The sequence below is a fragment of the Meles meles genome, chromosome 13, assembly GCF_922984935.1.
Source record: "Meles meles chromosome 13, mMelMel3.1 paternal haplotype, whole genome shotgun sequence".
In the NCBI taxonomy this organism is placed as follows: domain Eukaryota; kingdom Metazoa; phylum Chordata; class Mammalia; order Carnivora; family Mustelidae; genus Meles; species Meles meles.
Window position 1 is genome coordinate 36,814,666 of NC_060078.1, and position 11,949 is coordinate 36,826,614.

Here is an 11,949-nt window from a genome sequence, read left to right on the forward strand (position 1 = left end):
AAACTTCTGGTATGATCTGAAATCTTTATTCTAAATGGAATGATAAAGGGCATGCATGATACCACCCTAAACCAGGGCTCATTTATCTCCCAGGAAACGATACCTTTATTTTGGAAAAATAGATGTAGTTTAAAAAAAAAAAAAAAAAGAACCCTCAACTCATCCCTTGCTTTAAATAAATGTTGAATATATGTGTATTATATATATAATATATACATGTATATGGGCATATATACATATATTCCAATATAAAATATAGATATCCATATATAATATATCTGGTATATACATTCATAAGTCTGTGCATATGCATGCAAACCTGTATCATTATTGTAATTTTTATGAACCTGCTTTAATTTCAGTGTGACTTTCCCTTTCCTAAAATCGGAGCTTGGAACTCGGAGCTCTGAGTAGGGAGACATCTGAAAATCCCAGCTTTTACTCCTTTCTTCGCCATCTTTAGAAGTTGTTGCTACTTGTTTTCCAGCTATTTCATAGTTCTTAACTTTGCTTAAAAGCATTTCTAATTCCTCACATTTAAAAGTGGATTGCAAATGAAGTTTAATACGAATGTTTTGTACCACGAAAACTAATGCCCCGTTTTTCCCCCCTAATGAATGCCAAAATCATCACAGACTCAAGGCTCATGAATAATGTATATCATCCAATTAAGTGCAAATGCTGTTCAGTTCTTGCAACGGGTATGTGATGCCAGTTCTGGCCTTAGAATGGGCACTGGGGCTGGGGCTGGGAGAAAGGGCCAGGGAGGGTGTGTGGTGTGGGCGTGTGTGTGTGTATGTGTGTGTCTGTGTCTGTCTGACAGCTAAGCCCCCACCACTTGTAGCCTGCTTGTTATGCCCTGGGAGTTAAACTTCCCATGCATGAGTCCACAGAGATGTGTTTTTTCCTGACCATAAATAGAACTCATCTTAAATATCTAAATCCCCAATCCTTACAAGATCGGAAGCTCTGGCCTGGTCACGCTGTCCTCTGCTTTTAAAACCATCAACTCTAATTGGCCAGCTGACCCGTCTCCCCAGGCTGGACTGCTTCAGAAAGTCAGCTTCTGGAGGCCCTCTCTCCAAGGAAGCTATAGCTGTGATTCTGTGGGTACCTGATTTTATTCTTTTGCCTCCTGATCAAGATGTCGTTCTTCACCAGGAGACCCTGGGAGCCTTTCTCGAGACTGCTAAGTGGGTGTGTTCTCAATCTTCCACTGCCAGAAACACAGAGCCGTAATGTAAGTCATTACTTCCCCAAACCTTGGAAAGGTGGTCATTTCATGTATCTGAGCCCCAGGTTTCTGATCAGAAACAGAAGACGGTAACAACAGTTGTTGTATCCCTAGGCAGGTATACAGATCTGGGTGGGGATTACCTGTCAATCCTGAAGCTTCTTGCAAATGTTTGTAATTACCCTCTTTGCTTTGAGTACAGAGACATCCTCACTTACAGCTTCATGACTGGACATGACAAATCTCCAGGACCTGGGCTGGCCTGAGCCTGATTAATGTTGTTCATAAAAATATTCATCCATCAAGGTTTCCATTTGTAGCATTTAGTTGTGCCAAATAAGAGCCAGCCACTGGTTTCTTAGAATTACACCATCTAATAATGAATGCTGGAGACAGATTTTTTTTTTTTTTTTCAGCCTGAAATCTCTTCTTATAACTCAGGGCTGATGAGTGCTGCCCTGCATTTCTCGATGGATCCAATTTAACACCAGACGAAGCAGTGACTCAGACTAACTTAAATATCTCAAGACGAGTTTCACCTTTTCCTCTGAGGCCGTATCAGTTCAATTGCATAAGTGCAAATTTATTGAAAGTGGTTTGGTGCTTAGCTTTTCTCTATTGGCAGTAATGGAGTTTAAATTTATAGCAGGCTGATGAATTTCAGATAAGAGAACCATTACCTTACAACAACATTAAGGAAAAATATATAACTCCGATTGCTGAACCTCGAATGCGTATTGTTTGAATGAGGGGAGATGGATGAGGTAGGCTGACATTTGCAAATGCAATTCCTTTCTACCCTCACGGTGCTAGCCCAGGAGTTTGAAAGCATGGCATATTCCAGAAAGGGCTTGGGATAGTTCTGCATTACAAGTGCGTTATAACAAAAGAGCAGGAGTAGAATATCATCTAGAGGTGAGGGATTTTTTTCTTCTCTTTAGTAATATAATTGGCAGTGTCTTTTGGCAATGCACCAAGACTGTTATAGGGCTTAGGTCGTTCGTTTGGTACTTGTAATGTGCCTCTCCCATATGTTATTTTCCTTTTACTACATGGCTTTGTCTTCCCGCGGAGTGGGACTCTGGCATTGTGGAGATGAAAATGAAGGATACTCAGAACGAACGAGTAAAGCCTCAGAGAGACTGGGAGGCCTGGGCTTCTCTGTTTCCTTAAAGCTCCTGGTATATGGAAAAAAATATGGAGAAATACTGACACAGAGTTATGAAAATCATAGTATATGTTCAAATGGTTATGCTAAACAAGTTAACTCTTTAAGTTGAAAAGATATATATTGTGCTGGGTGTGAAGGGGACTCAGTCGATTAAGCATCTGACTGTTCATCTCAGCTCAGGTCATGATCTCAGTGTCGTGAGTTCGAGCCTTGACCACGATGGGCATGGAGCCTACTTAAAAAAAAAAAAAAAAGTGCTATGTCTAGGATAATCACCAAATTAATAAAATGGGGGTTATGGAGACTGTTTTTCCAAAACGGAGCACAAGTTTCTGGTCCTGTGATGAACCTTGTTTTTTCTCCAATTCTGCCATGATCTTGGCAGCTGTATGAATAAGCTCATTTGGAGATACAGTTGAAGTCTAAATGTGGGATCCTTTGTGAGTTTGTGTGTCACATAGCCTACCCATAAAACCCTTACAGACAAGAGTCTTCCCAAAAATGTCATTCTTGGGCAGGTTCTCCTTGGCTCTTGCCCTCCTCATTGATAGGATGCACGTGTGTCCAAGGGAGGGTAGAGGGGGGGGATGGTCAGCACTGCAACAGTACCGGTGAGACCTCAGACCCAAAGGCCTCCATCCATTTCTTCAAGAGGAGGGACCTTCCCACTGTTGGGGTAGGAAGGTCGTTTCTCCCACAGCCTCCAAGGAAGCCAGGCACTCTTGGATGGTTCCTCTGGTTTTTTCACTCCATCTGAAGTCTGCAGTTGGCACCACACAGGACCGACTAGTCACAGCCTGCCCAGAGGAGAAGAAATAAGGAGAAGGACATTCCATTTCCCCCATCTTCCTGAGGAGACAGTGGCCTGGGAGATGAAACCAGGAAGGTGGCCTCTGCCCCAGCGCTGCTGGCAGGAGGAAGAAGGGTAGGAGCCCATGCAGGGGCCTTTCTGTGTGGCTTGCACACTCTATTCTAGAACACCAGAGGAAGGCCAGCACTTAAAATGCAGTTAACTTCAGGAGAGAAACCTCAGTGCTCTGTAAGTAATACCAGAGAGATGTGTGTGGAATAAGTCTTCTGTTACGCAGTTGTACACACAGCAAATTTGAAATAAAGGGGGACTGAATTCAGTTGGCTAGTTGTTTATTTGGAAAAAAACTGGCTATCAACGGAACTCAGCAAAGTTTGAATGAAATTAAGAGGCAAACAGCTTGATGTTGTGCCAGCAGTTTTCTCAGCTAACAAACAGCTCTGGGTGCAGCCCAATGCTTGGAAAGGTTCATACGGTCATTCTGGGCCGAAGCGCTCAGCTATGGTCCCTGGTTATAAGAGCACAGCAGAAAACACCCAGACTAATGTGGCCTTTGGTGGAAAATAGTATTGCACACACAAATTGCAGAACAGTATCCAATGTTGCACCAAGAACGTCAATTAGAATTTTAATTTGGAGGCTCTAAGGCTCTATCAATAACCCTAAGTTGTTTGTTTGGTTTTTGTTACTGTAAGACAATAGTACACAACAAAATAAGAAAACTAAGGGTAACAATGATCACATTCCATTTTGATTCACAGACTCCTATAATTTTTAAAGTGAAAGAAAAATAAGAGATCATTTAGTTCATTTTTCGTATTTTACAGACGGAGAAACTGAGGCCCGCAGAATGATGATCCAAGGCGCCGTCCCTAGGGTGCACATTCCAGCTTATTCTCCCCGAGTGCCTTGGCTGACAGAAATTGACATCACAAAGCTTCAGAATTAGGAAGGACAGATTACTTTTTTTGGTCCCATTTTAATTTTTCTCCAAACTCATAAAATATCATTAGAGTGCTTTTTAATTTTTTCTGAAAAGCAGGAAATCGTAAGATTGATAAATAGTTTAATGTGAACCTGATGGCTTGATTAATTAATCACCAAGCAGAGGAACCACTACAATTCATATGTCAATTCAGACTATTTTCGGGAAATGATTTGAATCAATTGCTAATGAAATTGAGAAATTTAGGAGCCGCTTTCTGACTTCCAAATGACAGGGCTCATATTTAACTCAAGAGACATGACAGTTAATGACAACATAAAAAGTGCCATGAATTATTTTCCAGATCATGGGAAAATTACAGCATCTCTCCATTGAAACAGCTCTCAGCTCATCAGCATGAAAATAAACAGCCTTAATCACATGCTAACAAATCTTGGATGCGTTTAAAATCTAGCTTCTTTTTGAAATAAACAAAGACCATAATCCTTAGAAATAATTGTAATATTTCATAACCTCTTTCTTACCACAGAGTGATAGATGAACCCAGTCTAACTGATAATACAGCTGAAGCCTATGGGAAAAAAAAAATTGGATCATCATTCTTAGATCTAATTACTTTAATCCCTTAAAATAGGTTGAGTTGACTTTTTCTTTTCTGCTTTAATTCATAGACTGAGCGTTCTAGTCCTGTTGATGTTTAAAAGGGATCTCTTTCCATAACTTTTCATTTACATCCAAACTCTTTAATTAATTTAAAGTTTCATCCAGATACAACAAGACAGTTATTGTGTCATAATGAAGTATCAATGAAAGGAGCACTGATCAATATTTAATCTGATTAAGGTGTATAAATGGCAATATTATTACATAATTAACTCAAAACAGGATAAGTAATACATGCATGTTTAAATTTTTATTAATGTATTTGTTAAGGATTTTTAGATCATGCTGTTTTATGGGCTTACTTGAGAGATATAAAATTAAAATGTTTGTCAAGATGCTACTGGCGCAACTATTAAATGTGGCTCTTAATCATCCTAACAGTCCTTAAGGTTCCCTTGCAGTTCTAATAGTCTCACTAAGGATGAAAGATGCTCTGCCATAAACAAGAGTCCACATGTAAAACCTTTCTGCAGTTGTCTTTTTGGTGGTGTTGTTTTGTTTTGTTTTGTTTTAAGTTCTCATGCTGCTTTGCAAGGATGATATATACTAGGGCTTGTAGATGCAAGAAAATCTGAAATATGTTAATACTTTTAAGAACATTCTTTAAAGATCTGTATGTTGCTAGAGAGAAAAATGTATTGAACAGTAAATATCACTGGATTACTCTATACATCTCATGGGACTTTAATCACCCAGTTTCACAAATTCCGATAATAATATAATAATTGCAACATGGGTGGTGAACTTTGTTGGAACAGTCACTATTTCATACAGAGACCAGAATCGATCATTATGACTTTCAGAACTTCAAAAACATACAATTTCAATATGGGAAAACATTTAAACAAGGGTCCTTAAGCCATATCCTGGAAAAGGTCACTACGTATAGACATTAACACAGGTAGTGCTATGGAAGGTACATTTGCACTGAATAAATTAGGGTGAAGAATGTGTTCCAAGTTACAACATTGAAGCTCTTTTTTAGGGTCACTGCTCAGAAAATTTGCAATCACTTGTGAGTCCCAAAGTTCTATAAGCAAATCTAGCTCTTGAACAGGAGAACCATCTACTGGAATCTGCCCATTTCATATACAAGTAGATGTGTTTAGAGACTCTCTCTTTGGTCCTCGTGGAAAACCCAAAACCCAGGGAGACTTTATCTAAATAAATATAAAGATCACATTTGGTGGAATGATGATTTTATTCCAAAGGCTTCCATTGCTTCCCCCAATCCTACCATTTTATCGTGGAAGGAATATAGGAGTTACTGGGACAATTTATTTTTCTCCGCCATTCCTAGTGTGTATATCTTGCCTAAATGTTGGAATGGCATTTCTATGTTTTTATCTCTGTGAATGAGGGAGTGAGGGATAACTCATACCTTATGATCCCCCATCTCTCCTATGAGTGATGATAACAACAGGGTTGAGTCATCATATATTATATACACAACATATTTTTCTTCCTCTCTCATGAGAAGGCCTGCAAATGCTGAAGATGACAGTTATGGAAGATGAAAAAGCCATAAAAGGTGTGGGATAACGATGTTCCAAAGAGAAGTAAACTTTTAAATACTTTTGTGTGACTGTGTTGGTAATGAAGCCATTGATACGTGCATGGCAAGCTAACAAGGAAGGCTGAAAACAATTACATTCCCCTCTGTCTTCCCCTTTTGTGGGGTTTTTAAACCATAATTAGAAATATCTCGAGTTGGGGCGCCTGGGTGGCTCAGTGGGTTAAGCCTCTGCCTTCGGCCCAGGTCATGATCTCAGGGTCCTGGGATCGAGCCCCGCATCTGGCTCTCTGCTCAGCAGGGAGCCTGCTTCCCCTCTCTCTCTCTGCCTGCCTCTCTGGCTACTTGTGATCTCTCTCTCTCTGTCTCTGTGTCAAATAAATAAATAAATAAATTCTTTAAAAAAAAAAAAAGAAATATCTCGAGTCTACAGTTCCTACTGTGTTACAAATCTTTTCTAGCTAGACAGCTTTTAGGACTAAGCAGTTGTTAAGGCAAGTAAGGGAAAGATTGACAAAGCCTTTCGTTCTGTAGGCTCATGTCTGATCCCAGCTGGACAGAGGGGGCTAAGGGTTCTGCAATCAGTCTTAGAGCAAGCCCGCAGCCTGCACCTGTGGATGGGTGTATGGGGGAGGCAGCTAGCCTCTTCCCATACTGTCTCCTCACAACAATAGTGAAATGAGAATAATGCGAATTTTTAAAAATTCTGAAGATCAAAGCTGAAATGTTAAAGGTTCTTTGTCAATAAAGGAATAAGCAATCTTCAATTTCAAGGAAAAGGTAACAAAGGAAACCAGGAAAAAAAAAATGGGAATTTTGGTTGGGATCAAAGAATACGACTGGGTTATTCAGGAGATTTTCCTTATAGAGCCACTTCTGATTTTGATGGAATGAAAGTTTTCTGAGTGCTCTCTTATATTATCCTTACCTTTTTTTTCCAAAGAAAAATGGTTCTTTTTTTTTTCCTCTGCTATTTCTGGAGTCTTTCTTTCTTTCTTTCTTTCTTTTTTTAATTATCAGCTTTATTGAGGTACATTTTACCTACCAAAACCATCAATTTAAAATGTGCAATTCTATGGTTTTGGCAAATACAGATAGGCACATCACAACAACAGTCAAGGTCTGGCATAATTTCCCCACCTCACAAGTATCCTCTGCCTCTTTGCTGTCAGTCCTCCTCATGCCAGCTCTAGGTGACCACTGGACTTCTTGCTGTGACTGTTATTCTTTTTGCCTTTCCTAGAATTTTATTCCAGTGGAATCATACAATATGCAGTCTTTTGTATCAGGCTTCTTTCACGTAGCATAATGCTTTTAGGATTCATCTTGTTGTTGATTATTTTGAACCAATATATGGTATTCCTACAATGGACATGTCACACTATGGTTAACCCACTCACCAACCTATATACCTTTGGGTTTTTCCAGTTTTTAGCTAGCTATTAAGAATAAAGCTGATATGGGGTGCCTGGGTGGCTCAGTGGGTTAGGCCTCTGCCTTCGGCTCAGGTCATGATCTCAGGGTCCTGGGATAAAGCTCCACATTGGGCTCTCTGCTCAGCGGGGAGTCGGCATCCCCCTCCCCCACCGCCTGCTGTTCTGCCTACTTGTGATCTCTCTGTCTAATAAATAAATTTTTAAAAAACTTTAAAAATTAAAAAAAAAAGAATAAAGCTGATGTGAATATTTTGGTACAAGTCTTTCATACATATGAAAAAAACAGATACATGCTTTCATTTTCCTTGAATAAATACTCAGAAGTGGAAATGCTGGTCAAATGGTAAAAGTATGTTTAACCTCATTAGAAACTGCCAATATGTTTTCTTAAAGTGGGGGCATAGCTTTGTGTTTATACCAGCAATGAGAGGCCTGTTTAACATCCTCACCAACACTTAGGTTGTTGGTCTTTCATTTTAGATGTTCTACTGGATGTGTGGTAGTATTTCATCTGGTTTTAATTTCCCTTTCAATTTTGTAAGGATACTTAGCAACTTTTCGTTCCTTCTCTAGTCACATACAACCTTTGGTGAAGTAACTATTCAAACAATTCGCTGTTTTTAGGAAGTATTTTTTCTTACTATTTTATAGTAAGAGCTCTTTATTTATGGTGAATACAAGTTCTTTATCAGATATGTTTTGCAAATTTTCTCCCAGAAGGTACTTGCTCTTTTATTTTCAAAATAGCATATTTCTTAATTTTAATGAAGACCACGTCATCATTTTTTGTCTTGTTATGCTTCATGCTTTTTTGTGTGTCCTATCAAGAAAGCTATGCTTAACTCAAGGTCACAAAAATGTTCTCCATTAGATTTTTCTAGAAACTGCCTAGTTTCCACTCTTTAGTCCTGTGATCCATGATGACTTATTTATTATATATGGTGTGAGATAACAGGGGAAGTTAATTTTTTTGATATGAGGTCCAGTTGTTTCAGCACTGCTTGATATAAAGAATTTTCTTTTTCCCATTGAATTACCTGGCAGGTTTCTTGCAAATGAATTAACCATATAGGTGTGAGTCTATTTCTAGACTGTCTATTCTATTCCATTAAACTCTATGTCTATCACACTGTCTTAATTACTGTAGCTTAATAGTAAGTCTTGCCAATAGGTTACATACTCCAGTGGTCCTCACTTTCTTTTCTTGACTATTCTGGCCTTCGCATTGTCATAAAATTTTGAATCAAATCATCAATTTCTTTAAATATTCCATTGAGATTTTGGCTGAGACTATTATTTCATTGAATCTCAAGATTAATTTTGTAAAATTTGACGTTATAGCATTATTCGGTCACCAGATGTATGAATATTGTACAATTCTCCCAGTAATAGTTGGTAGCTAAAACACACAGATTGTTTTATATTTATCTCTATTTAATGTTTACAATATTGCAAATGGCATTATTTTTAATTACAACTCCCAATAGTTGATGGCTACTATATAAAAATTCAATCAGTTTTATATATTGACATTATATTCTGCCATCTTAGTTAAATCACTCATTAGTTTGCCTAGCTTCTTGTAGATTTCTTGGATTTTCTACATAAATGATCCTATTGTCTGCAAATAAGTATAGTCTTCCTCATTCCTTTTAAATCTGTTTACTTTTACTTCTTTTTCTTGCCATATTGCACTGGTTAAGATCTCCTGTACAACATTAAACAAAGATAGTGACAACAGACATCCTTGTTTATTTCCTATCATAAGCATGAAACTTTCAGTCTTATGAATAATACAGCTCTAGGTTTTCATCAAGTTGAGGAACTTTCCTTTCTACAGCTGTGAGAAATTTTAAATCATAAGTTAATGGAGAGGCTGAATATCACTTATCAATATCATCTAGGTATCAGTTATTCCAAAATTGAGCCAAAGATTCAATGCAATTCCAACCAAATTTTCAAAATGTTTTCCATTGAAATTGAAAAGCTGTTTGTAACATTTTCATGGAAATGTAAAGGATCTAGAAACGCTAGAACAACTTAGAAAAAGTTTATTTGAAAATTTGGAGGAACCATACTATCTGATTTCAAGATTTATTATTAAAGAAAAAATTATTATAAAGTTGTAGTAATCAAAGAAGTGTGATTTTAAAGTCAAGATAGATGAACAATGGAACACAATAGAGAAACTAGAAGTAGACCCCCCCATAGATATTGTTAGTTTTCCTCTTCCAAAAAAGAGGGAAAAGTTACTTGGTGGAGAGTAAAGTGCCATTTTAACAAATGATGCTGGGAAAAGTGACATCAATATGCAGAACAAAACAAAAAATTTTAATTCATATCTCGCAATATTTACAGAAATTAAATCACAGTGTATTATGGACCTAAATATAACACCTGAAACTATAACAGTTCTGGAAGAAAATATAGAAGAAAGTCTTTCTTAGATATAATACTAAAAGGAGGGTTACCTGGGTGGCTCAGTCATTAAGTGTCTGCCTTCGGCTTGGGTCATGGTCCCAAGATCCTGGTATAAAACTCCACTTTGGGCTCCCTGTTCAGTGGAAAGCCTGCTTCTCTCTCTCCCACTGCCCCTGCTTCTGTTCCCTCTCCCTCTGTCTCTCTCTCTCTCTGTCAAATAAATAAATATCTTTTAAAAATTACTAAAAGAAGAAGCCATTTAAAAATGATAAATTAGACTATATCCAAATTATAGACTTCTGCCCTTTGAATGATATATTAAGAGAATGAAGAGACAAGACACAGATTGGGAGAATATATTTGCAAATCACATACCTAAACATATTTAAATTATAGGACTTGTATCCAGAATATATAAAGGACTCCAAATATCTCATTATAGGAAACAAATAATCCAATTCTAAATACCCACAGACCACTAAGAGATAGAATAGAAGTCCCAACATGTAACAGATGTTATAGAGGAAGGAAGGGAGAAAATAAAGGGAAAATAATATTCCAAAAGACCACTGATAGTTTCTAAAAATGAAAGAAATGCATTCATTTAAATTAAGAGGGATGATAGAGCCAGACTAAAATACAAACCTCACCACCACCAATGCTATGCTGACATATTAGAGATCTACCACAGGGCATTAGCAAGAGAAAATCTACTTATCCTTACATCTTTGCTTCAGAACTTACTTTAAGAATTCAGCTAACACTAGATTTGTCATCAACAATATTGGCCACAGGAAGACAATGGAGCACTTTTAACTGCTCAAGAAAATACTTTAATTCTAGAAATCTATACCTACACACATTGTGATTTCAGAGTGAGTTTGGACATCAAACGTCTTTAACTTTAGATTGTTTCTGAAAACAACTGCTTCTCAGAGGATGAACTACATCAAGAAAGAAAATGAATCCAGACATAAGCAGGAGTATGTGGGAAGATACAGTCAACTGAGAAAGAAGAACCACTGGTTGTCAGGTCTAAGTACGTATTTATTATGGAAAAAAAAAAAAAGAATTTTAACAGTAATATGAGCTAAAATTCCAGGCAGCTACCACATGCACGTTGGTAGAAGCTAGGGGAAAAGTGAGGAAAATGAAAGTGTTCTAATGGTTTTTACATTGCTCTAGAGGAAGGACAGTTACTGATTAACTGAATCAAGACTTTAAAAGAAATAAAAACTACAACTAATTACAGAATTGTTTCACATAGGGAGTCCTCAGTGAATGTTGTTTTGCCATAATAGCTCTTGACAAAGTTAACCATATTCTGGATATGACACTGAGGGGGTTTGGGGGAGGGGCAGCAGTAATGACTTTTTTCACCTGAAATGCACTAAGTAAATATACTTTAAGATGTGGTATTTCAATGTTATATTTTTAAGCAAAGACACATTAAGCAATTTATTAGACACACTTTCTAGTCAGAGAATATCATATGGAATGAATTTAAACTGTGGGTCATGGTTCAATGAACCAAAACATTTTTATTTGGGAATATATGCCAAGTAAGAAGGATAAAGAACAGCTTCCTCTTCATCTCTTCAGTCTGTTGAATATGTGTGCATTATCCGTATGTTTCGATGTGCTTTTGGATTTAGCCTTCATTTTCTTAGACAGATGTTTTTCTGTCCTTTGATTTTTTCTAAGAGCTTGCAAGATAAAACATGAACTCTAAAATGTTAACCAAGAAAGAGGTA